The following is a 25,522-nucleotide window of genomic DNA, read 5'->3' as shown; positions in this document are numbered from 1 at the left end:
GGGAGGAGGCAAAGGGAATGGAGGAGGAGGAGGTGGCATCTAGAGCAGGAGTCTGCAGGAGAGTTGTGGGAAGGTTTAATAGGGGATTATGATTGTCGACAGCAGGAGAGAGAATGAAGTGGCCAAGATAGTGGACTTTGATGTCAGGGATAAGCTTCATTAGGGTATTCTACTAGATGCTTCTAGGGATGTCCAGATAAGCAAGGCCAGGAGAAACACAGAATCACCAAATTTCAGAGTTGGGAGTTCATTTAATCCAATCTTCATCTAATGACTGAACTATAACCAGGACAACCAATATCCAGCCTCTGTTTCAGCATTTCCCAGGATGCAAAAAGGTTTCCAGGGAGAATTAACCAATTCCATTTTTGAACATTTCAAAATGGTGAATTTGGCATCCCTGTATTGAAATATAAAATGACTCTATGTAATTTCTACCCAGAGGTCCTTGTTCTGCTTTTGGAATTCTACCCAATGTGCCTATGACCCTTCCCACATGGCAGGTCTGCAGATATTTTGGTACAAGTTCTGACCTCCAGAGTCTTCTTGGCAGCCTGAGCACTCTCCCTGAACACCCTCCAGTCTTTCCTTGTCCTGGAGAATGCTAGTGATTTCCACTCAGCAGTTTAGTTGGGTTGTGTTTGTCTCTGCTATTTTAGCATATTTATGCTTTAACAGTTTAAATTGAATGAAGTCATATATTTCCCAACTTACATTTGTGTAAAACAATTTCTCTATTAGATCTCACTTTTTGCTTATGTTCAAATATAAAGAACTTTCTTTAGAAATGTGTTTATACCATTCATTTATTCATTCATTCGACAAATAGTAATATGTGAACACAACTGGATGCCAGGCACTCTTTAGGAGCTGGGTATGTACCAGTGAACAAAGCAAAGTGCTTTCCTTCTTGAAGCTTACATACAAGTTAGAGGAGGGAAATGATACATGAAGGAAGAGAAACCTAGGATGATTAGGATGGGCAATGTTGCTTTTCATATAAGCTAGATATGTGTGTTGCTATTTCATAAACTGTATATCTCAGCCTCTGTATTTGTTCCATGCTTATGTCATTCACACCCAAGGGGAGACAATTTTGGATTAGGCCATTGCTAGTTCTATCACTACTAGTGCCACTAGTGCCATGTCATCAACTACACAAGAGAGAAGCTCTGGAAAGATCATGAGTCCTGTGTGGCCAGTCTGATTGGATCTAAAAGCACTTTCTAGCTGTGTAACTTGAGAAAGATTTTTTTTTTTAACTTTGAATCTCAGTTATTTATAAAGTGGGGATAATAACATCTTTTAAGGTTATAGTTTGGATAAGATCAAATTCTGCACTAGTTCTAGTTCATAGCAGTTGGGTTGTAGTTAGCAAACATTAGCTCCATTCTCTTTCCCCTTTCCATGTCTCCGGCTTATATGCTGATAAAAATGTCCAATTAAGAAGGCTGAGAATTGAACCACTGGAATTCCTTCACATATTGACCTTACTCAATAATTTAGGGTCTTTGAACATGGTAGGCAGATTTGGAGTCCATGTAAGTGGAGTCCCAATTTCTCCCTATTTGTATCTTTTTCCATAATGAGCACACTAGCTCAGGAAGATTACTAAAAATATTGTTGTATATTAGATGGGCTAGCTTGGTTAGGATATATAGTTTCAGGCTGAGTTGAATTGTGAAATATGGGATGAAATTGAACAAAACAGTTGTAATCAGGATAGGATATAGGATAGACAGAGGAGAGATGGATGGGAATGGAATAGAGTGGGAGAAGGTACCATGAGTGGGTGATTTGGAATGAAAAGGATTGGAGGACAGAATTGTATGGAAGGGAAATGGGTTGAGACCAGGTGAGCATGTATAGTAATCAGAGTAAAGGCATTTCTTAGACTTTACTTTTACTTTCTTTTTCTACAGAAGCTCTGAACATAACCACAATGAGCATCTTGATTCTCCGTGTGTTTTGCACAAACTGATGCCAGTGTTGACAGAGACTTAGTGCTGCCATCAAGGGATTTACACTGCCTCTTTAATGTTCCCCTTCTGTGGGAGCTTTATGGCCCTGCTGTCCAACCTAATATCTGCAGCTTGCCATTTGGCACATGAGTCTCTCTTTGTCCCAAATGCATGAAGAATGGGAAGGGAGTGAGGCCCTCTGTGTGCAACAGCTTTGTCTGTTTCTGGGCTGGGTCTGGGCTAGGGCCCAGTGACCATTCTGCCCTTAGACTTTTAAATTTCCTGCCCCAGTAGGGTGGTTTTCCCAAGGGAATGCTATGTGTAGCATCTGGACAAGATAAAGGAACTGGGATTTCCATGGGTCACAGGCATGCACAACTTCTCTTGCAAGTGTCTAAATCTCTGAAATTTGATATATTGAGAGCATTCCTTTTAGGTCCGGCAGGGGCTACATCATATCCAAGTGTCTCTTGATATGTGAGTGTTACGTGGCACCTCTAGGAACAGTTCTGGCTGACATTGATTTATCCATCTTCATTTTCCTGCTCCGTCTTGTCTCAGCATCATCTGGGATTATGGTTAGTTAGCATGTGGTTAGGAGCTAAGATCCCTAGGCCAAGGTTTGCCTGGGAATAATTACTCTCTATGGGCCCCTAAGGGGCTGATATTATTGTTGAAAAGCTGGTGGTAGAGAATGTATCTGTCCTGTAAGAGAAAGAGCATGGGTTTTAACTCAGACAGCTTTGCAGGGAGGGCCAGGATTAGAGTGAAGGAAGGCACTCACTCTCAGGGTCTTACAGGTACAGGGGTCAGAACCTGAGAGTGAGAGTTTCCTGAAATTTTATATCTTGGGTACTAAATTTACCTTACCTTGCTCCTGCCTCTACCTATAGGGCTCGAAATCCTGGTTTGGCCACTTCCTAGCTGGGGCCTTGAGAGAGTTATTTAACCTCATGGAGCTTAATTTTTCTCATCTGTAAAATAGGCAGCCTAATGCTTCCCCCTCAGAATTTCAACAAGAATAATATGAGGTATCATAAGTAAGATGTCAATAGAGGAGATGCTTCTGAAACATTATCTCTCTCCTCCAGCATATATTCCTGCTTGAAAATAACAGACAATAAAAAAGAAAACACCAAAGATCTGAGTGCAATGGCAAGGGCTATAGTTGATATTTTCATGGAGTCCCAAGAGATCTCACAGACTTGAGTGGACCTGTCACACATAGAAGGAACCAATGAGCTACAAAGCTACACTGGGACATGGGTTCAAGGTCACCAGATTCCATGCCTTGCTGTACTTCCAGAGCAAACTTTCCACCTCTCTGCCTAGAACAGGCAAACAAGGAAATTATCATATCCTGGTGTCCCCAAAAGGTATCTAAAACTGTCACATAAGGAATTATGTCTGATAAAGATCACTCACATGAGTTTAACATGCTGGTTTTTCCTCATGGCTCTTAACCCATCTGCTGTGTCCTGCCCATTCCACTCCTTCTAAATGCTACCTTCTCCTTAAAGTCCATCTTAGAGTCTTCCTTCTCTTTGAAGTTTTCCTAGCCACTCCAGCTCACCTTTGTTCCTTTGCCTACTCTGTTTTGGAAGATAGTCATCTCAAATCCTTCTGGGACTGGGTTAGGACACAGTTGTTAACTAAGATTTGGTGCTGACTGTGGATCAGGCACTGTACTGGGCTCTGGGCTCTGTCTCTTCTGACACCATTAAAGTATTCTGAACTTCTCCAGCTAGAGATCACTCGATGGGAACACAAGATGTCTGATTCAGGGCAAATTATTGGAAGCATGTGATATCCAAGGTCACACGGTGCCTTAAATGACAAAATAGACTAGATCCCAGATCTTCCTAACCAAGTCCTCTTTCCACAGTTACTTCATAATTGTCACTTAACGATGTACAGCTGCCTTGTAAGTATCCATTGCAGGGCTGGATAACTGCAGACCTCCTCCAACAAACCAGATAGTGATATACTTAAAGGAAGAGGCTGTGTTTGATCAATGTTTTATCCCCATGATGCCCAACACAACATCTGGTACACAGGAGAAGCCTTTAAAAAGATAAACAAAACCCCAAGCCCGCAAATACTTATTGACCGTACCAGAAGCATTCACATTCCAAAAACAATTCCTGCATGGGAAAGAGTTTTGTTATCTAATGGGATTGATTTCCAGTGTTAGCCATATTGAATTCCAGCTGAGTGTGATATGTTGGGGTCAGAGACACCTTTCTCATACCTTTCATATCTCACAGCACAGATAACTATCCAACCCCCAGAGTTGGAGTCTGCTGAAATCCAGGTGACTGAAAAGATCTAATTAATACAGTTTTAATTATGGCAGTAATAATACCTACCTCCCAACATGAGAAGGTAGGATATTAAGTTAGTAATACTAAATTTCCCAAGGGTGCTGAGACCCTTTAAGATGAGTTAATTTGAAAGTTACTGATATGATTAGAGAACAGAAATAGGCATATCTGAGAGATTCCAAAGGAGCAAGCAAACATCAATACATCAGTCAAATGTGCAATCAATCAGCAATCCAAGACACAATGTTAGGTTCTGGCTGTAAAAAAATAGATGTTACCCCTGCTTTTATACCATATATAATGAGACAAGACAGGCAAAACATAGATCTCTGCCCCTCTCCCCAGATTAGTTCAGTGACCTCCTCTTCTTTCCACTTCCCACCATTCATCCTGTGTTAGTTGTTTCAACCTAGCATATATTACCTTGTATTGTTCTTACCTAAGAATGTGCCTTTCTCCTCAACTAGTTGTATACCCCTTGAAGGCAAGAGTTTGTTTTGTATTGCTTTGTATCCTCAACTCTTAGCATAGTATTGGCATTTAGTAGGTACCCTGTAAGTATTTCTTATAACTGGAGATTAATTACCGCAAGAGTCATTAATGTTAGCCTTATTTCTTTGGGAAGCTTTCATAGAGATGGAGAGACTTGACAAAGGATTATTCTGTAAGAGAGAAATAAAGCGTAAGGATGAGTCAGTAGAGTTGGCTTTTATAGGGCATTTACCAATTTGGAGTTTATTGTTCAGGAAATGGGGAAGCATTGATATGAGTGTATCAGGGTGGGAGTTCTAAGGATTCTAAGAATGTTGCTCTGAATGCGGTTTTAAAAATGCATAATAGGTTTTCTCCAGAAGACCCTGTGTCAGCCACTCAGTTGGGTCCATACATTTACCCCACCACCATTTAGCTCAGCTCAGTTTTGCATGAAGTTTCAGACTAAGGCTGGGAGTCTATGCAAAGCCTGAATTGTCTCTCTAGTTTGTTTTAGAATGAACTCATTCATCTAGACCTAGAATTCTGGCCCAGGTCATGATCTGTGTTGCTAATAGATTATCTTTTGCTATTAGTCATATTCTGGATCCAACAAATCAGTGATGATCCCTTATTCCAATACTGTTCTCAAGTTGCCAACCATCCCTCATTTTGTCTCCTCCTGTATCCTTCACTTTTCAGTCCTAGACTGAGCATTTCCTTTACTTCCATGTTGTGAAATTAGCATGCAATATTAAATGCTGCCTTGACATCCTTAAGCCTCACAGGGCCCCAAAGGCCTATCCATGAGTTCCCTTGTTCCTCCCCAGCTGTGTCCCCAATTCAATGAAAAAGACTTTCCAGCTGGCTAGTTCACTTATCAGAAGGACTAGTATACTCCACCAGATTTTTCGCCTGATGGCTAGCCCATGAAATTATTCAAAGAAGCCAATTACATCCACTCTTAGAAACTGGGAGTCACTTTACCCTCATCACTACAGAGCTTGCCTCCTATAACCCCCATTTGTGCCCTGAGGGCAAGCCCTGTGTGGCATGTGCTATGCTATCCCTCTCCACCTGCAGTGTACATGATTAATGAACTATAGTTAATCTCTTCTGTCCAGTTTAAGGTGTCATGTATTTGGCCATCTCATACTACTTAGGGTGAGAGATCCTTCCTGTAACCAATAAGGTGAATAGGAGGTGATCCGAACACATTCCTCTTCCTATCCAGTTAATTGGCACATCAATTGCCAACCCTTCTGATTTTCCTTAACTCAATAGTTGTGGAAAGGGTGGTGGGTTGCTATCTTGGTCTTAGCAGCCCCACATGGCAGGGCTCTTATGTGGATTATAACTGCCGAGCATTTGTTTACTTCTGACCAGTGCCTGAATTTCCAAAGACTTGGATTTGGTGACTGGGTCAAGAGAGACTATAGCTTACTTTTTACATTTATGTCATTTATTCAATCACCAGCTTTTATTGAGCATTTATAAAAACTGCATCCTGAACATACAAAGAAGTATAAGACAGCATGGCCTCAAGGCACCCACAGTCTGGTGAGGAGACAGACAATAGCATCAATAATTTTGACAGAGACAGATATGTGCTATAATAATGAAATGCCTGTAGTATTATTGGAGTTCAGAGAGACAGCAAAGAGAAGAAATTCTGAATTTAACCAAGGATAACAGATTTGAGAAGGATTCCAAGAGATAATGATAATTTTGAAGGTCAGGTGAGTCTACCACCTGGATGTATTGGGGGAGAAAAATATTCTCGACTAAGGAGACATTATGTGCTGATGTTGAGACTGTCTCTTACCACCTTCACTGTTACACCCTTGTTTGATCCACTGTCATCTCTTGCTTGGTTCCTTGGAAGAGTCTTCTGGCTCCCTGATTTTGTCCTTGCCTTCATCCTTGTGCCCAGAGTGGTATTTTTACGATATCAGTTACATCAGTAAGTCTTCTATGGTTTCCCTATTTCACTCAGAGTAAACTCAAAGCCCTCCCAGTGTTCAAGGCCTTACATGAGTTGGTCTCCTTAAGTCTTCTAATCTCTAATAATACTATTATTTTCCCCTTTTGCTGACTCTGCTCCAACCCTCCTAGAGGATCTTTGGGGCTCTCTCTCCCTGAGGACTTTTGCACTATCTGTTTCTTTTACCCAGGACACTCTTCTTTCAGATGTCAGCATGGCTGTCTCCCTCAAGTCTGTCATTCTGTACTTAGATGTTGCCTTCTCTTGGGGCTCACCCTGAGCATACTGTTTAATTATAAACCATAAAAGCTCTTGTTTTCCTTTTATCCTATGTCATTTTCTATTTTTTTCCTATATTACTTACCCTCTTCTTTATGTACTGTAGAGTTTACTATGATTTATCATTTGTTGTTTGCTGTCCTGCACTAGATTATAAGCTCAAATATAGAGAGATCTCTGCTGTTTTGTTCACTGGCATAGCCCAAGGTACCCAGAACTGAGCCTGGCACACAATGGCCTGGCATACAGATAAATAATTATCTGTCAAGTGAAAGCCTGGACAAATGACAGATTGCACTGGGATGCTGCAAGCAGATGGGTGCATCTGAATGCTTTCAACAGACATGGATAAAGAAGAGCATACAGGTAGTTGAGGGCCAGGTTGTGGAGGGCTTTGTAGGCCCTGAAGAAAAATTTCCAACTTTATTCTGAGGGAATTAGAGGGCCTCTAAGGGATTTTGAAATAGGAAATGGAATAACAAGATCAAATATCTATCCCATTAACCAAGATAGAAAATCCAAGGGGAAAATGTCCACTTAAGTGAGATCTTGATATTTTAACTTTCAGGTATCTAGGATATAATGTGAGAAAGTCAGAAATCAGTATGTGAAATTTGACTGACACATCCCAGGGACGATGGCACTTGGGCAGTGTGGAAGATGAGCTGGGAGTCTGGCAGGCTGACTGGAATCTTGGCTTTGACCACTCAGCAGGACAACTCTAAAGAGGGCCCAGAGTTCATAACTCCAGATTTCTCATCACTTTCAAGAGCTGGTGAGGATTCCAGGAGACAAGTATAAAGTGTCTGATTTATTTCTCACTTAGAGTAGACAGTGATTGTTCCTACTTTCTCACAAGTGTGGGATTATGCATGTGTGTGACATCTAGGAAATGCCTCTACATAGTTGGAAGTCACCCTGGAAGATGACAGACCAAGAGCAGACAGGGTGTAGCCTGGAGACACCACCACTCTGGGTGTGGCCTGAGCTATGGGGCAGAATGAGACCTAGGCAAGGCAGGAATGGGAGAATGCTGAGAAACAGGTAGACACCAGTGTTTTAGGCTGGAGAGAGGCCAAGGAGGAAAAGCTCTGACAAACAACTTCAGAAAATCCCTAACTGCCCAAACCAGGTACAGACTTCTTCAGGAGAGGACTGTGTGGAGGGAGAAAGCACCAGCAGGGAGCATATGCTAAGATATGGAGAAGTATAGTCATAAAGGGAAGACAGAATGGACATTTGAACTAAGCTGGATCATGAAACTATATATATATATGTCTTTGGGTGGAAGAAGCCAGTAGAAAGAATATTTGGAGAATGCCAGAAATAAGGCATGGTGGCTAAGTGCTATTAGGGTTTGGAATCTGGGCTGAAATTCTGGTTTTGCTTCCTTGTAGCTGCATAATCTTGAGCAAGTTACTCTAAACTCCTAAGCCTCAAATAAAAATGAAGATAAAATGATCACACCCTCTACTGCTGTGTTGGGGGGCCCAGGTAAGAGACTTGGTGAAGCTCTTAGCAGCATATTGGGGAAGGAGTAGGACACCGAGGAAGGAGGCAGTAGGAAGAGATATGCCCCAGCCCCTGCACGGCAGGGTCTGTCTTCAGATGAGCCCTAAATGTTTTGTTCTGCCAGAGAAGGAATGGAGGTATTTGGCTTGAGACAAGGACAGAGGCAGGTTGGACAAGAGCAGAAGGACCTGGGATGGTTGCTGACTTTACCTGTGAAGTGTGGGTCAGCTCTTCTACAGCTGGCTGGTCAGGAAGGGCAGGGGGGCCAGGAAGGGAGGTGTGGGATAGGAACCCTCAGCTATGAGAATGATGGGGAAGAGCTGGGAAGGGTTAGCTCAAGAAGTTGGTGCCCAGTGCAGTCACACAGGACCTCACAGTTGGGTTTTAATGTTCTGTGCTTTCCATCTCGAAATTTTAATACTTTTATCTTTGAATTGTGTCCTTTAACTGAGTTCAGTGAGAAAATAGGGAATGTACTAGGGACTTGGAGCCTAGCTCACGTGTGGTTCTACCTCCCCGGACAGGTCCTCTGCTTTCTGCTCCCCTGTTCTCACGTGCCTCAGCCTGAGGCAGGAGTTGAAGTCAGATACACGCCTGCATTGAGATGTGAACAAGGCCCAAGCATCTGCAAGAGTCAGCACTGGCCTGCCAGCTAGTGTCCTTGCACTGGAGGGAGCACAACATTAAATAGCAAATAAAGAGATATGGAAGCAAGAAGAAGGCTTTTTCTTTGTTGTTTGAACAAGGATACCTGCATCTTCATTTTGCACCAGGCCCCCATTTATGGGACTACAATTATGTAGTCAGCACCAAGGAGAAGAAAGGATTTGCAGAAGCAAAAGGGCTGCAGAACAGACTGCGCAGAGCAGCCGGACTTGGAGCCCACCAGTTCCTGGTGGGCAAGCAGGATGGCATTCTCCAGAAGCTCCATCAGCCCAGACACAGGAGTGTAGGAAGTAGCGAGGGCAAAAATTAGCGAGGGATGGCTGTGACAGGTGAGAATGGTGGAGCTCCAAGGCAAAGGGACTATCTGTGGTAGGGCAGGAGAATACAGATGATCCAGAGGTAGACCCGTAGAAGGAACTCAACCCAGAAGGAAAAATGTGAAGATGCAGCATGAGGAACAGATTTAGTAGGAGCCAGGTACAGAAGGAAGTATGCTCATGGAAGATTGGTCAGAATAGGGCATTTGAGAGTTCAGAATTTCCTGAATATTTCCAGAACAAGTTCTCGTACATCTCATTAGTAAAGTTTGTAATTTGCACCCTCCTTTTTTTGCCGTGCATTTGCAAACAAAACATTGCTCTCAGATTCAAGATTTAGACTTCTGAATCATAGTACAACTCATTTTTTTGTATAAGTAACATATGTTTGGTGTCTTTAAACACAATTACTTTTGTATAATAAAAGTGTTGATTTGATGATGCGACATTTTCTGCAAGTGTGTTTAAGAGAGTTTATGTTTTCATAAGTTGCAATGAAACTCAATTATGTATGTGTAATAAGGCTTCTGATTGTTACACTTAGACTTTTCTGTATAATGAAGCCAGCAATTAGAATTTGCTTGCTCTATGGCTTAGGAAAACACACTTGTTTTGGAGACAAAAGACTCTTAATGAGCCCCCTTTTTTGTTAATTTTTTTTTGTTGTTGTTAAAAACCAGTCTATAACTCAAACATATAATTAGATTTCTTAAAGGTTTGGATTTTTTTGTTGTTGTTATTTTTTCCCTCTAACCACAAAACAAAGCAAATAGCAATAACTTCAAGGCACACATTGTTTCAAAGCTGTGAATCTTGCTATGATCTGCAGTTTTACCTTAGAGGTACCTCCAGAGCATAGTGTCATCCTGCTTTGCTAAGGAGGCAGAGGCCTGGCATGGCAGCTCTCTGACTGAGTAGAGAAATGTTCTTTACAAGTATTGCACAGGAATTGGTCTGGACACTGCCTCGAGGTGAGCACTGATGTTCTGCTTGAGTGTCAGCCTCAAGGTTAGCCTGGCTCAGGAACAGAGTCCCACCTCCCCTCCCAGAGGCTACTACTTGCCTTGGAGCCCTGCTAGTGCTAAGGTGGAGGAGGCAGTCCCTGCACTGACTGTGTGAGTGCTGGCAGGAGTTATCTCAGTGGCCAAAGGAACTTCCTTGTTCTCCCCCTTTCCATCCCCGCCAGGGTGACAGCAGTTCATCATCCCTTCTTCACTTTTGGCCATACATTTCACTGCTAGCCATTTGCATCATTTTCAGAGAAGGCTGGTTTTCTTCTGGTTGTTCAAGCATGTGGGGAAGGGCCCATGGGTGAAAATTTCCTCCATTATGTATCAGTTGGAAGGAAGCCCTTCTGCCTTTCAAGATGTTCTCTGTGAAGCCTACTGTTAGAAAGGCCCTGTTCTTAAAGGTGCTAAACTGTTTTGTCATTATCAATCATTGTTTACTGAAAATTCATTTTTATAATTTATAATATGCTGAGAAAGTTTTCAGTGGTCTTGATCAGTCGGTATCCAGTGAGGAAAACACAGAAAACTCTATGTCAAGCAGAAGAGGGTTTAATATAGGCAGTTGGTTACACCCATGCTCGAATGATGAGAAGAGAAACATGGTAGCATGGTTTTACCCAGGGCATAAAAGCATGCACTGGTGCTCTGATATACCTGGAGCTCCATGAGAGGCAGATATTGCTGCCATTGGAATCACTGCCCTCTGCTGCCAGCAGGAACAAGGAGCTCACACCCTGCTGGTCAAACCACCAATGATACTGCCAGAGCCTTCAAATCGCCTGAAATCCCTTGTTGTTGCTAGAGCCAGAAGGAGAATAGCTTCCCCCTCCCTCCTGCCTTCTAGTCTCCAGTGAGCACCACTCACTAATAGCCTGTATCTGGCCAAGGGTTCTGGGCCCTACAGTTTCCAGTTTTTCACCCCCTGTGTTAGAGATGAAGGCAAAGCAGGGTGGAAATGGGTCTGAGTATCAACCTACCATATTTGGTACATTGAGGGCATGTGACAAGAGTGATATAGAAAACATAACCTTGTAATCGCCAGCGATATATCCCAGCAAACCCCAACCACAACTGTGGATTTCATGTTCAATCAACTCTCTGAGCAGTGGAGGAGGGAAAACGTAGTGGGGCATTCTGTTGGGAATTATCAATATGAAGGAAAGACAGGTTGGTCGAGTCTGATTGCTGGAATTAACAATCTCCAAAACTAAAAAGTACTCCATTCAGCCACTTCTCAGAGGCAGACTTTTAAATTTTAAACAAAGGATCCAATTAAATTTGATCCAATTTAAATCCATTCAGTTCAGAAACCTTTATTAAATATCTACGATGGATTGTGCCCTGGGCTAGATAGTATAGGAGTTACAAATTTGTGGCTGGCAGGCAGGCTCTATGCTGCCACTATAGATCTAAGTTAGAATAGACTCTTGGTCCCCCAAACTCTTGGTTTTGGTTTCTTCGTTATTTAACTGCATAGACTGTATATCTCCTTGGGAGAGGCATTATCACCCCCATGTTTCATATAAAAGGTCATTTATACTGAGAATTTCTTATGTGCTCACACTATGCTAAGCTCTAGAAAAGCACCATCACATGAAATTCTACCAGGATCCTTGAATGTAGCTATAATCTTAAATTTTATTGTGCTTTTCACATAGATGAAGAAACTCAAGCTCCAAGAAGTTAAAATGACCTGGCCAAGGGAGCTACCAGGCTGTCGGCAAACTGCTAGTCCTTAAGCCCTGTGCTCATACTAAGATGTGCTATTTCTCAGGTAAGACTCCATGTTAGTGATCTAGTCCAAGGAGCTGTGGTATTGTTCAGTTCCAAAGATTTTCCTGCTTAGTTGCACAGTCCATGAAGTCTCTGGACCTGATTTCTATTTCAGCTTCAACATACCTCAACCATGTTGCTCATCTTTGGCCTCCATTCCTTATCTGTAGGATGAGAGGTTGAGTAAGAGACTTTCCATGTGGGAACAGGGCTTGCATAGGTACCTCCAGCACTTCCATTTTCCCTGTCCTGTTGACAGTCTAATTTTCCCTCCCATCATGCCTGGCTCCTCATTGCCTGTTTCACATACTCACCAAACAATTGTATTCTTGCCTGCCTAGAGCATGCTGTCTTTTCTTGCTACTTGCCTGGAGTAGACTCAATCTCTAGGCTCCTCCTCCTGCAGATAGCCTCCAGCTGAACCTGCAGAATGCACAATGTTCTCACCCTCCTCTGAACTCATACCTAGCATACATTTGGTGCAGGTTTTTATCTGAACTGCCCATTTGACCAAGTGATTGGGCATTTTTGTTAACTTTTCACATGGGCAACTTTCACATGGGTCTCCCTAGTGTTTGAACTTTAGAAGTTGGGTGCGACACATGTGGCATACTTTTCTTGTGTCCTCATAATGCCTAGTATGGCCCTCAGCTCATGATGGGAGTTACTAAATATCAACTAGTGAAGGAACTGGAGAACCATCTACTTACGTGTTAGTGGGTCAGGGAATGGAGAGGCCAGTTGTGGCTGTGAGGGTTAGGAAGGAGTTCTCTGAGAAGGTGGGCTTGGAGTAGAGTTTTGGAGTTTGGAGAAAATTTGGAAAGGCAGAAGCAACTGAGTATGAAGAATATAAATGGCACAGCACAAGTAAGGAGAATGTGGGGAAGGAGCATGGTACTTGGGAGAGCCTGCAGAGAGAACTGTTAGTTGAAACATGTGAACAGACTAGGCTATGAGAAAACAGGCTCAGGATGTGGAGTTCATGGGAAATAGACCGGCATCAGAGGGAAAAAGGTGGTGGTAGATTTGGAGGGTTACTTGGCACTTTCTATGTGCTGGGAAGACAAAGTTGGGGAAGAGATAATCTCTTCTTGATTATACAGGAGTTTATAATTAAGGGAGGGGGATGAAGACAAGATCACAGTGAGCCTCCACACTAAGAGGAACATACCTATGTCAACAGGAGAAGTGCTCTAGGGCTCAGAGATGGGCTCAATAAACCCTGGAATGTGATGGTGGTAGGCATGGGCACTGAAGGCAGAGAGCTGGGCCAAACTCAGAGCTCTGGAATTTACTGGCTGCCTTATTGTGGGCAAATTCCTTGATTTCTCTGGGCCTCTGTTTCATTATCTTAAATATGGAGAAACAGTAGTTCCTAACCATAGAGTTACTATGGGGATTAACTAAGATCATGGATATGAAATCAGCACAGTGTAGGACCTGTGTGAGCACTCCATAATTGTAACTTCCTATTGAATATTTATTTCAAAGAAAGAAAAGATGACCTGTGATTGAAAGAGGCTATTCTAGACTTCATTAAGGTGCCATGTGGGATAGACTTTGAGGAAATGGTGGAACTTAGCAGGTGGAAACTCAAGACTGGCATGGCAAGAGACCGGACAGCACAGGGGCCTGTGTGGAGGGGAGGATGTGCCTGGCCCCTGTGGGGAACAATAGATTGCCCAGTTTTCTGGAAGCAGAGTGACAGTTTGGAAAGACAGCTAAGGGCTGTTCAGGGCCTTACAGGCCAGGCTGCTAAGCTTATTCTTAGTGGCCCAAGCAATGGAGTGACTGTGGCATTCCTGTGGACAGAACCAGGTGACATCAGACATGGGCCTGGGATGGGATCCAGAGCAGTACATAGGCTAGAGGGGCTCTGTCCCCCAGATCTGTACTGGTTAACCTATTGAGGCAAATTCACTTTTTTTCAAAGTCAGTCTCAGAGAGAGAAAGCCATGTGAATCCAAATATCCGGGCAGCAATCCCCAGAGGCACCAAAGGTAATGAAACATCGGTATCTGCCACTCTTATCTTTTATTGCTGATATTCAGATAATGATGCCAATACCCAGCTTGGGAGGGAGGAGGAAATGCTGCTGGTGCAGCTTCTTCAGTTCATCTCCTGGATGGTAGAGAGGAAGGGAGAGGGGACAGGGAAAGTACCTGAAAAACAAGCCCTCCTCCTCATTCAGGTATAAAGTGAAGGCAAAATAAGCTATTCCCTACCACAGAGAGCCATCTGAAAATAGTGAAAGTTTCCCCACCCTTCTGCCTGGTGGTAGTGCCTGGCTCCATTACCATTGTACCTCATGGCTATATAATGTTTCATAATTTTCAAAGTGGTTTTACATCTAGTATCTCATTTAGTATGCATCATGAGGAAAACTAGACTCAGGAGGTGACAGGACTCAGGCAGGGAACCTGTCCAAGGCCATTTTGTCACCTCCAGCTCAACTTGAAGAAATTAGTCAGAGTGGGGATGGTGGAGAATGAGGATGCTCCCCAAGTGGTCTCTGGTAGATCTGAGATCAGAGCTGGAGGGTGAGAAGCTGAGTGGCAAGTCTGCCTCACCTGCCCCTTCCACACCTATGGCACACATTGATGATGGGTCATGACAGGCTTTCCTCTGAGCCCAGACAAAGCCTCAGGGTCCTTCTCAAAGCAATGTTGGGCAGCCACTACTAATTGGTCGGAACTGGCATTCAGGATGGAATCTATTTGCTCTTCTGCATTAAGCCATTGTCCAGAGCCTCTCCTTGTTAAAATGTCAATAGTGGAATGTTAAGGTATTAAACCATTATCAGCCCCTGGCACCTTCATGTAAATTCATTTGTCAGATTGCTGTGTGCAAGCCCTCAAAGGAGCTAATCTAGAATGGAAGAGTTTGTTTACTAAGGAATGTAAGGCCTGATGGGAGCATGGAATGACTAGTGGTGACTCCACCAGCAGATAGTCAGATTGTTTAACAATCTTTAGAGAAAATGTATTGTCTATACTCAGAAGTTGGTATGGGACCTTGGGCAAATCATTTAACCCTATTAGTTTCCATTTCCTTACCTGAAAGATGAGAATAAGGACATCTGATCTGCCCACTCCAGAATAACTGTGAGAGTGAAAGCTTGTGAATGTATTTTGTATTTTATAAAGTATAGTACAAATGCAAGGGCTGATCATTTAGTTACATTAGGAAGAGACAAGCTCTCATTCCTCAAGTCGCGTGCACATGAAGGGTAAAGAAAAGAGAGAGAGGGAGGAATTAATATTTATTAGGTTCCCAATTGCCATTCATCTTAAGTATATTGGCCCATTTAATTTCCACAACCACCCAGTGAGGTTGATACTGTGGAGCCCATTGTTCTATGGACCACACAGCCAGTATTTTTCAGAGACAAGATGTGAACCCAAGTGTATCTGAGTGTTCTCCTTACAGCATAATCCAGGACCTCAACTGCACACACGTGTACTCTCTCCTTCACTGACTGCTTCCTGCAGAATAAGTTAGGGCCCAGGTCAGAATGAGATGAGTGGGGAACAGGCAGGTGCCCTGAGACCAGAGCCCTCCAGACAGGCAAAGCTGGCTGGTGATTTGGAGATCCACAAGAAATTATTAGAAAGGCACAATGGGAAGATCAGAAAACTACTCTCCAGGCCTATAGCAGGTGAAGGGCAGCCACCTTGGGCAGAAGCATCCAGAAGACCTTTGCACTCAGGGTAATTAGTGCACATTCCCCATGGGGGCAAAGATCAAGTTATAGAGGGGCAAAGCTGGGTTATAAGTAGAAGCAGCTTGTATAGCTGTTAGAGGTATGAGTGTAAATCCTGAGATGTGTCAAATTATCCATATTCTCTGAAAATATTTTAGCCATGTAATCATCCATTTAAGTTATTTGCTATCATCATAGCAAAGATGGATATGCAGTATGGGTACATATGACCCAAAAGATATATGTTCAATGAAACGCTTAAGGAGCATCGTGGCACAAATAAATGCCAATGGTTTGAAGTAATTTTAGTTTGGCTTTCATGCACTTGAGGAGTTGCACGGAGTTTGGAACACCATGATAAAGCAATGCTTTGGATATGGCTGCATGCTTTGGATATGGCTGTGTGGGGTTTGATGGTTTGGGGATAAGTGATGCTCACCCTGTCAATGTCCCTAAGGGACGTAGCATCATGAAAGATCATTTCAGTGTAACATAACAACTGATTTTTTTCATGCTCTTGCGCTGATTATCTCAAATCAAACATCTTTGATATACTTGACCAAACAATATGGAATACTATTTTTTTTTTCATGTGCTAGTTAAACATAGTTTGTACCAAAGGCTAAAAGTGGGATTGGGGGAAAACAGACTGCCCATGTTTCCTGCTTCATGGTTTTGCTTCACCTTGGAGAGAGAAAGCCCAGGGTAGTTACTCACAGAGGAGAGGCATTGGGTCCTATGGGCCCTTCCACGTAACACAGAAGGAGGAATCTGCAAGAACAGTGTCTCTTCTGGCTCCTTTACTGCTGTGCCAATCTGTATAGTCATGCTACCAGGAAGCTATGGGGAAAAAAAATCTTGAAGGTTGTGGAATGAAAGGAGGAAAAACAGCAGTACAAACAAGAAACAGAGATGAAGCAGGCCAAATTAGTAGATCGTAGCTCAACCTCCAGGTTGAGGAATTGTTATATTTTACATGGATGCAGAATTAAAGTAACAGCTACAGCTCCTCTGGCACTTCAAAAGAATTCCAAAATGACATTCTCAGTTCTCCCAAAGCCGTGGCCCTGGCAGAGGCTGCAGAGGCCTGGCAGGGATGCATGGGGCTGGTCACAGGATCAGAAGACATTCTGGCTCTTTTATGGATGAGATCACTAATTATTAAGAAAAAGGATTCAGCTTGTTCTATGAGGTCCCAAGGGACAGAAGCAGGTCCCAGCGATGGGCATTGTGGAAAGAGATGTTTTGATTCATTATGTGATAGATCACTCTGACAAAGCAGAGTGGTCCAAAGATGGAATATTTTGCGTTAGGCTCTCATATGCCTGTACCCAGAGCAGTGACACTATGGACTAAGTTTGCTGAGGGTGTTAAAATGACTGGCTCCTAAACCTGACTGCATATTGGGCTTACCTGGGGAATTTATTAAAAAATATGGATTCCCAGCCTCCTTCTCTAGAGCTCATGTTTCAGGAGGTAACAGAAGAGAACTGGGAACTTATATTTTTAACAGATTCTCAAGTGACTCTTGTTTGTGGAATAATATCTGGAGTAACTTTGTATGAACAAAATTAAACCAGTGTTTGGCTCATTGCAGTTGGTGTTCTCCAAACCCATTCCTCTAAACTCAATTAGAATTTCAATTTTAAATCCACCCCAAATCTCTAGCTCTTCTGCCCTGAGCAAGTCAAGTTCTGTGGCTCTCTATTGTGTTCAGTGCTCCTCTCTGAGCTCTGTTCAGAGGCTCCATGCAGCCCTAGCTGCTCTCCAGGTCTTTGTCTGGCATGCTTCCTTCCAGATGAAGAGCTGGAACAGGTGCAACAGTAATTCTCAGGCTAGAGTAATTACATGAGAATATTTATGATTTTACATTAAAAATGCTAATAGTTTATCTAGGAAGCAGCCACAGAGAAATAAAGTGATAACCTCATTATTTTTATTAGTATTGATAATAATGATTGTTTCTCAATAATTTTATGGAGGTATATATATATTTTTAAATTCAAGAAAGTGACTACCCATGGTCTAGGTTATTTTTCATCAATCAATCAATCAATTATTATCTCCATCATCTAGTTCTCATTTTTATCTTGCATGTATTTGATGGGGAGAAAGTAACCTGAATCCTTTTACTATCTTATGCATTTGGATACAAAATAAATAGGAGGAAGAGGAAATGGTCAACTCACAATTCAGTCATGCAAGAAATTTCTATCCTTCTTGGGATGACAAAAGTGACTCCTCAGAATGTGACTCTGGCACTTGAGTAGGATAGCAAGCAGGTTTGGACAACACTTCCTAACCCTGGAGGGTTTCTATGTGTTCTAAGCAAATGAGGCCTTTCTTTTTTTTTTTTTTTTAATTTTTATTTTTATTTTATTTTATTTTATTTTTAAATGAGGCCTTTCTAAATGTCAATGCTGTTTTGGGGTCACTTGGCCATACCACCTGCGGGTCAGACATGTACAGACGTAACTGTGGTTGGTTTGTATTGCGTAACAAAAGCCAATTACAGAGAGGAAGAACAGAGCCCCATGAGGGTAGGTCAGAATGAGCAGTCTGGTATTTTAAGACTGTATTTGAATTCATCCTAACCCAGGATTCCTAGGGGACTGATGCTCACTGGAAAGGGGACAGCACTGGGCTGCTATAGTACACCATAAGCTGGTCATGAGAAAAAGAGAGAGAGAGAGAGAGACTGATTCACAGTTAAGATTAAGCTTAGAGCCTCCCAACAGGCAACAGAAGAGTGATGATATGGAATCTACTGATTCCCAAACCCTCTCTCTTTTGTGGATTCCATAATGCTATTCCTGTTACTATGGAGAATGGCAATCCCATTATTGCACATATCACTTCCTATTTGGTATTTATTGAGGGAATGCCACAGACCCACAGTTGATGTTGCTGCCTTGAGGAGAAGTAGTTTCTTTTTGTTTCTTTTTTTTATACCTCATCTCCCTATCCCCATGCTCTGCACACTGTCTTTCAATGTTGAACTACACGTGTTTCATGAAAACACTGTATAAGGCATTAGGAAAATACTGAGGAACAACAGAATTGTTGCTCTATTATCTGGTTATTCTGAATAAATTTCAAATACTCAGTTAAAAGCACACTCTCAAATACTCTGTTGGAATTTTGACTCCATTGCTATTTTAGGGTATTGGTATCTTTGAATAGATTTATGTGACCTGGAGCAAGTGAGTTAATCCTCTAATTCTCAGTTTTTTCATCTATAAATGGGGAATAATATTTAACTGATCTTGTTATGAGGATTCAATTCGGTAATGTGTCAAAATACTCACCAAACAGCCAGATACTTTGTAAACACTTAGCATGGATCAGTTCGGCTTTGTAGGAGCAGCACTGTGTTATTCGTAGTGCTTTTTCACTTGCATGAATTGGACACCTCACCACCTAGAGGTCAGGGCCATGCCTTTCTCTTGTGGACTTCATAGCAACCAACACACAGGAGGTCAAGTAATTTCTTGTTAGATTGCCTCTTTTGGTTCTTCTTACACATTCTACCGAATTGCCTTGCCTCTGGCTATGCTATTTCAATACAGCGCCTTCATCCCCTCTATGTTTTGTGGTAATAAAAATATGGCAATGAATGTAGTCGTGGCATTAATTACACATGGTTCATGTAGTATCTGAAGTGAGTGAATGAAGAAGGAGAATTTGGTTACTCCAAGGCATCGGGGCCTCACAACCAATAATTTACTGTCTCTACTAAGTACTTCTGGATGCTCTCTGGAGAGGGGACATGCTGTTTTATAACCAAGGGCATAATCCATTCCTATGAGATCAGGTGGTCAGAGAGTCAAATGACGGCCACATTGAGTAGAGAGATGGCAAAGACTTCCTTTCCCAAAAAGGTAACAATTTTATTTTTCCTCTTTCAGAGCTATAAGGCAGAGCATATAGGAGGCCACAGTACTCTATGAAGTCATAAGGCAAGAAGATGTTTTGGAGCAGAAAACCATGTGCAGGGCCTGGAGATTGAGGATAACTTTCTGAGATTCAGTGTGTCAAAGAAAGGTTGTACATACATGTGTGTATGTGTATAGGTGGGCATACTTGTGACGGGGGTGTATGTGCATACACAAGGCTTATATGTACATGTGTACGCATATATAAGCATGTGTGTCTATGTGTGCAAGTGAGTGCCCTGTGTATCTGTGTCCTGATTCTGTGTCCCTGGTCCTCTGCGCCTTTCTTTTCTGCTGGGTTTATCTCTCTATCTCTCTCTTTCTCTCTCTCTGTTTCTATCTATCTAAACTAGCTAGCTAACAATATATCAATCATCTATATATTTTTATTGAATAGCCACGTTTTATTGAAAACACTCTGTGGCAGGCACCCAGTGAAGTGTATCTGCATAACAATCCTCTGAGCTTGCTTTTATAACCCTGGTTACCTTGAAGAACCAAGACTTGGAAAGTCAAGCAATTTGCCCAAGGTCAGCCACCTTGTGAGTGGCCCAGCAGGAGCTGAAATTCAAGCCAGCACAGTTATATTTATAAAGTCTACTTTAAAGATTTCTGCCTTCTGGCCAATGTGTCTTCTCTGCAACACTCTCATGTTTTTCAAATTCCTTTTAAAGCATTACATCCAGAACCTCAGCCATGATCCTCATGGAGTTGTCTGTCCAGTTAGTGTCCATTCCTATAGTCAAGCCATCTTTCTTTCTCTAATGTAGTCCAAGGTAACATTATTAGCACCTGCTTTAGAGCAGTGGAATTCTCTTTCCCTGACCTTATACAAAAATTATTGCTTTTCAGACTTGGGCTCCAGAGCCCATGGAGATTTCCATGACTAGTTTACAAAGTATAAAGATCAGTCACAGGTCAAGTAAGGTGGCCAGAGGGTAGCACTGACCAGCTGTTCAGAGAAAGGGAAGAAATGAACAGGTTTATGTGACACTAGGCCTCCTGAGTGCTTTAGGGTCATTTTGGAGCTAGTAGCAGACCCAGCAGTTCTAGGAGAATCCTTTGAGTAGAGAGCCACCCAGACCAACTTCCCACCAACCTCTGCAAAACCACACATGGGAAGGAACCTGTTGCAAGTACTGGAGGGAATGGGAGGCTTCCAGAATTTAATGGGAATTTCATATGCAGGCCTCCATCTACTCAGTCTGGTTTGAATGCCAAACATATTTTCCCTGCCCACATGGTCTGTTTCAATAAGCTGCCCTGGAATGTGAAAATTCCCACTCTAAGAAAATATTATTTAGGAGGGCTGATCAAGCAAATGATGGCTATATTTAGCAGTGTCTCAGGATGAATTCGTTTTTTGAACTAGGCTTTGAAGGGATCTGTGACCTGAGAGGCTGAAATAGCCAGGTCTATGGCTGAGCTTCCAATATGGTAGCTGTTAGCCATGTGTGGCTGTTGAGCACTTAAAATATAACTAGATTGAACTGAATTTTGAAAATGTATTATGAAAAATGAGTACAGAATATCTCATTAATAACTGCTTTTTTCATTAATAACTGCTGTACATTGAATGCATGTTGAAATTTTTTGGATACATTGGTTTAAATACAACATATTAAAATTAATTTAACCTGTTTCTTATTACTTTTTAAAGTGCGACTAACAGGGGCACCAGGTGGCTCACTCAGTTAAACGTCTTCCATTGGCTCAGGTCATGATCCTGGGTCCTGGGATCAAGCCCCTCATCCAACTCACTCCTTAGGGGGCAGTATGCTCTCCCCTCTCCCTTTATCCAGCCCTCCCCCTTTCCTATCCCCCAGTCATGTGTGCATTCTCTCTCTCTCTCTCTCTCTCAAATAAATAAATAAAATCTTTTTAAAAAATCAAAATGTGACTACTAGAATTTAAAATCACATATGTGGTTTGCATTTGTAGCTTCTTTGTATTTCCATTGGATAATGCTGCTCTAGAAGTACAGTCCAGTGAGGGTCTTTGAACTGCCAGGGAGGGAGGCTTGGGAAATGTGGGATTTCTGTGTGTAGCATTGATAGTGGGTACCAAAAGTATACCCTACGTACATTCCAGGCTCTCTTGGGCAGAACTTGACTGCGTTAGCTTATGAAAAATAAGTCTCTTTTGGTGAAGCAAATATGTGTCATACATGTGCATGACTTCACACTTTCTTCTCCTAATAATCAAATCAGCCATTTGGCTTTTACATCTAAAATATCTTTCTAGAGGATCCATATTCTGTACCTTTCAAGTGTCTCTAACCCAGTCTGCTTTAATAGGCTGGTGTCCTCCTCCTATGTACCCATTCCATATTTACACAGATATCTTTTTTTTTAAAGCTCATTTTCTCACTTGTTTCTAAACATCAAGAACATTAAGCACCCTTCAAGTCTCGGGAAACATTCCTTGAATGCATAGATCCTTGTTAATCTTCCTTCATTGACCTTCTTGAGTACTTAGTTCCTAAACTATAGCTTTGATTACACACTGCCTGTCATTCTCCTCTTATGTCACACATGGAAGTCCTGTCTTGTGGGTCATATTTTATCCCCTACTGGACCAACCAGAGTAGATGTGTCAATAAATACTTGATTGCTGGCATCATTGCTTTGCTCTGCCTTGTTATGCCCTCCCATTACATTTGTTCCCTTTGTAGAGAAGGGTGGTGATGGCAGCTTGATGCCAGGTTCCATGATTTCTGCATTTAAGGGCTCATTTTTAAGCTCAATATTATTTACTCAAAATGTGTCCATTTGTTACAAGAAGAAGGACTTGGTGGTTTTTTACTTACCATGACTTGTGAGCACATAGCTGGGCTAGTTGCCATAAATCTATCCTCTGTGGGCCTGACATGGTGCCTATGTCTCCTCCAGCAGAGATGTGTTTTCCTTTATAACTTGGTCTTCTTTGAATATGTACAAGCCTTAAGAGAAAGAGAATTTATTAATCCCCTCACCCAAGAAAAGAGTGAGGCTCAGGGGAGATGCTAAGTGGGGTGTTTATGAGAGCTCTGAGAGAGAAAAAAAACATTAAGGAAGTGTGGGAAGGGGGTCTTCTTCCCAAAATTCCTCAGGGTAAGCCCTTTCCTGGTTCTAGAAAGAGTTCATATCCTCATTCTTCCTTTTATCCCTGTATAGCCAAGGCTGAAGGAATAAACCTCGAGTCAGTAAATCAACAGAGCTGAGAGATCAGTCAGTCAGTCAATCTTAAGAGCATTCTTGGATTTGTGGATGCCTTGAGAAGGATGCTTAGAGAAACCGAGGATACGGTAGTTATTAAAAGAGATTAAAGGGTATTAGCGAGTGCCTCAGTAAGTTATAATTAAAAAAAGGGAACAGAAAGGAAACAGGAGACTAATTTTTCCAGTCGCTGAAATTTCAAGGAGGAGTGAGCTGGCCTGTGAACCATTACCGCTTTATATTAATTCTCCTGTATGGTTAAATCTAACCCAAAGACACGTCTTTCTCAGTTGGAAATGTCCTAGTCAATTTCACTGTGTAATACCAAGAAGAGGCAGCCGGAAGGCCAAGCAGCTACGTTAAACTCAGACCGTATTCTTCTCTGAAGGATCTTAAATCCTGTTCTGAAAATAAATGAATTATTTCTAGGTCACACTCTTGACACAAGAGCGGGTATTATCATGATGTGCATCTGGGGAAGCTGAGTCCAGTAGAAGTAAAAGAGCAGATCCTCCTCGGGCACCCAACAGTCATGTGTATCACTAAGCAGCCCCATTGTGACATGCATGACAATGATTTAGTCCCTTTGCTTGGTTGTTAGTGTGGCAGAAAGAAGGTGGGAGGCCACATACCTGATGAAGTGTAACAGGAACTCTCTAGTTCTTCACTCTCAAAACTCACCAATTTCAAAAACCTTAGACTCCCCATTAAAACTTCTGTTTGATAACTTCAGACATCTCTGTTAACATGCAGATTATCTGAGTAACAACATATTTAATTGATGCCATTCATCTACCCTTAAGTAAGGATTTGAGGTCTGAGAACTGTTTTTGAAGAAAGGCTAGGCTAGATTATTAAATTAGTGGGTAATTGATGCAATAGAGGAATAGATCCCCAATATTTCACCCTCACATTTCTGTGGAAGCTTAGCTTTGATTTTTATTATGAGCAATTTTATTATTTTAAAAGATAGGGCAACAATGGATCTAAAGCCTTTGGTGTTACGCAGGAGAAAATATTTTAAAAACTAGCCACACATCAAGACTTAAATGAAACAGATGTCTGGTTTTATGGGGACTTCTGGATTTCTGATGGATTTTTTCATCTTTAATCCCTAAATTCAGGGTTGAATGAATGAATTTAGCAGAGTCTCACAACGCTTTCCTAGTCCAGAGCAAATTAGAAGAACACAGGCAAAAAATGACAGAATCTGAAAATGGCAGGCAACAGTCTGAGAAAAAGAGAAAAAAGAAAATAAAAAAAATCATCATAAGATTTTCAAAAGGACAGCAGTCTGAGATCAACTGCCATAGGAGCTAACAATACTTTATATGTTAAGACCTCCTCAGATATCACTTTGCACCATTGCAACAACCACTGATTTTCACTAGGGGTGGCCACACAACATAAGAAAACACTGGAATTAGATTCAGTTTCTATCCAAGGTCTAGCTTACAATTCATCTCTTCAAAGAGGTCTTCTTACCCCACATTACATAGCTGTCTTCTTTGTCTGATTTTCTCAGCACTTGTGGCAACTCTGCTTAGTGATCAGTGATTATTGCCTATCAATCCATGGCTTTTGTTATGCCTTATTCTGTACAGCCTTGTGACAGGCGTTGCCTCCCCAGTCAAAGACTTGCTTCTTTACGTCAGAGACCTCATCTTTTCTTTCTTCTTTCTGTTTCCTGATTCCACATGAAACACTTATTTACTTCTGGTACATTCTTGATGTGCAGAATGTGATTCTACACAGTGAATCTAAGCTGTCTCTTCTGTACCTGTGCTTTTTTGATTAGCTGATGTCCATCTATCTTCTAGTCTCTGAAATAAAAATCTCCAAAAGCCTGCTATAGGAATGTATCAGATACTTTTTTAAAACTTAAATTCAATTAGCCAGCATATAGGACATCATTAGTTTCAGATGTAGTTTTCAATAACTCATCAATTGCATTTAACACCCAGTGCTCATGCTATCACGTGCCCTCTTTAATGCCCATCACCCAGTTACCCCATCTGACCACCCATATCCCCTTCAGCAACCCTTAGTTTGTTTCTCAGAGTTAAGAGTGTCTCATGGTTTGTTTCCCTCTCTGATTTTTTTCCATTCAGTGCCTGAGATACTTTTAAGAATTCTTTCTCTGCTTCTCACTGTCTAAGCCCATGGTATGCCAAGTGACCTTATTGCCTAAACTATCCCCAAGCACAGAGACATCTTCCAAGGCTTGAAGTCCCTATGGACAGTAAATATGTTGAGCATTGCATTGATGAATTGTTTCAGTCCTAAAAATTAGACAGCACTAATGCAAATTTCTCTCCTGTATTCTGCTTTCCACTGTTCCTCATCTATCCTACCACATCTTTGGCCAGAGTAATTTCTCCACAGTTTCT

General features: G+C 41.9%; 1 long non-coding RNA gene across 7 annotated transcripts in view; it reads right to left on the bottom strand.

Annotated features, from left to right (window-relative positions):
* Positions 1-23,641, bottom strand: part of LOC112647839 (uncharacterized) — a 39,403-nt gene extending 15,762 nt beyond the window's left edge. For 2 of the 7 annotated variants that reach the window (XR_007412077.1, XR_007412076.1), the window contains exons 1-3: positions 23,458-23,641; positions 22,745-22,876; positions 16,718-16,840 (exon numbers count right to left, since the gene is read on the bottom strand). This is a non-coding gene — a long non-coding RNA (uncharacterized LOC112647839). Of the gene's footprint in view, positions 1-851; positions 2,667-4,724; positions 4,948-12,120; positions 12,721-15,465; positions 15,783-16,717; positions 16,841-19,308; positions 19,657-22,744; positions 22,877-23,457 lie in introns of those variants that run through there. The other 5 variants (XR_003128518.3, XR_007412078.1, XR_004817285.2 and 2 more) reach the window with 5 other exon arrangements.
* Positions 23,642-25,522: the final 1,881 nt, after the last annotated feature.

The sequence above is a fragment of the Canis lupus genome, chromosome 7 (genome assembly GCF_003254725.2).
Source record: "Canis lupus dingo isolate Sandy chromosome 7, ASM325472v2, whole genome shotgun sequence".
Lineage (NCBI taxonomy): Eukaryota > Metazoa > Chordata > Mammalia > Carnivora > Canidae > Canis > Canis lupus.
The sequence above is the reverse complement of the archived record's forward strand: the minus strand, read 5'-3'. Positions and strand labels throughout refer to the sequence as shown.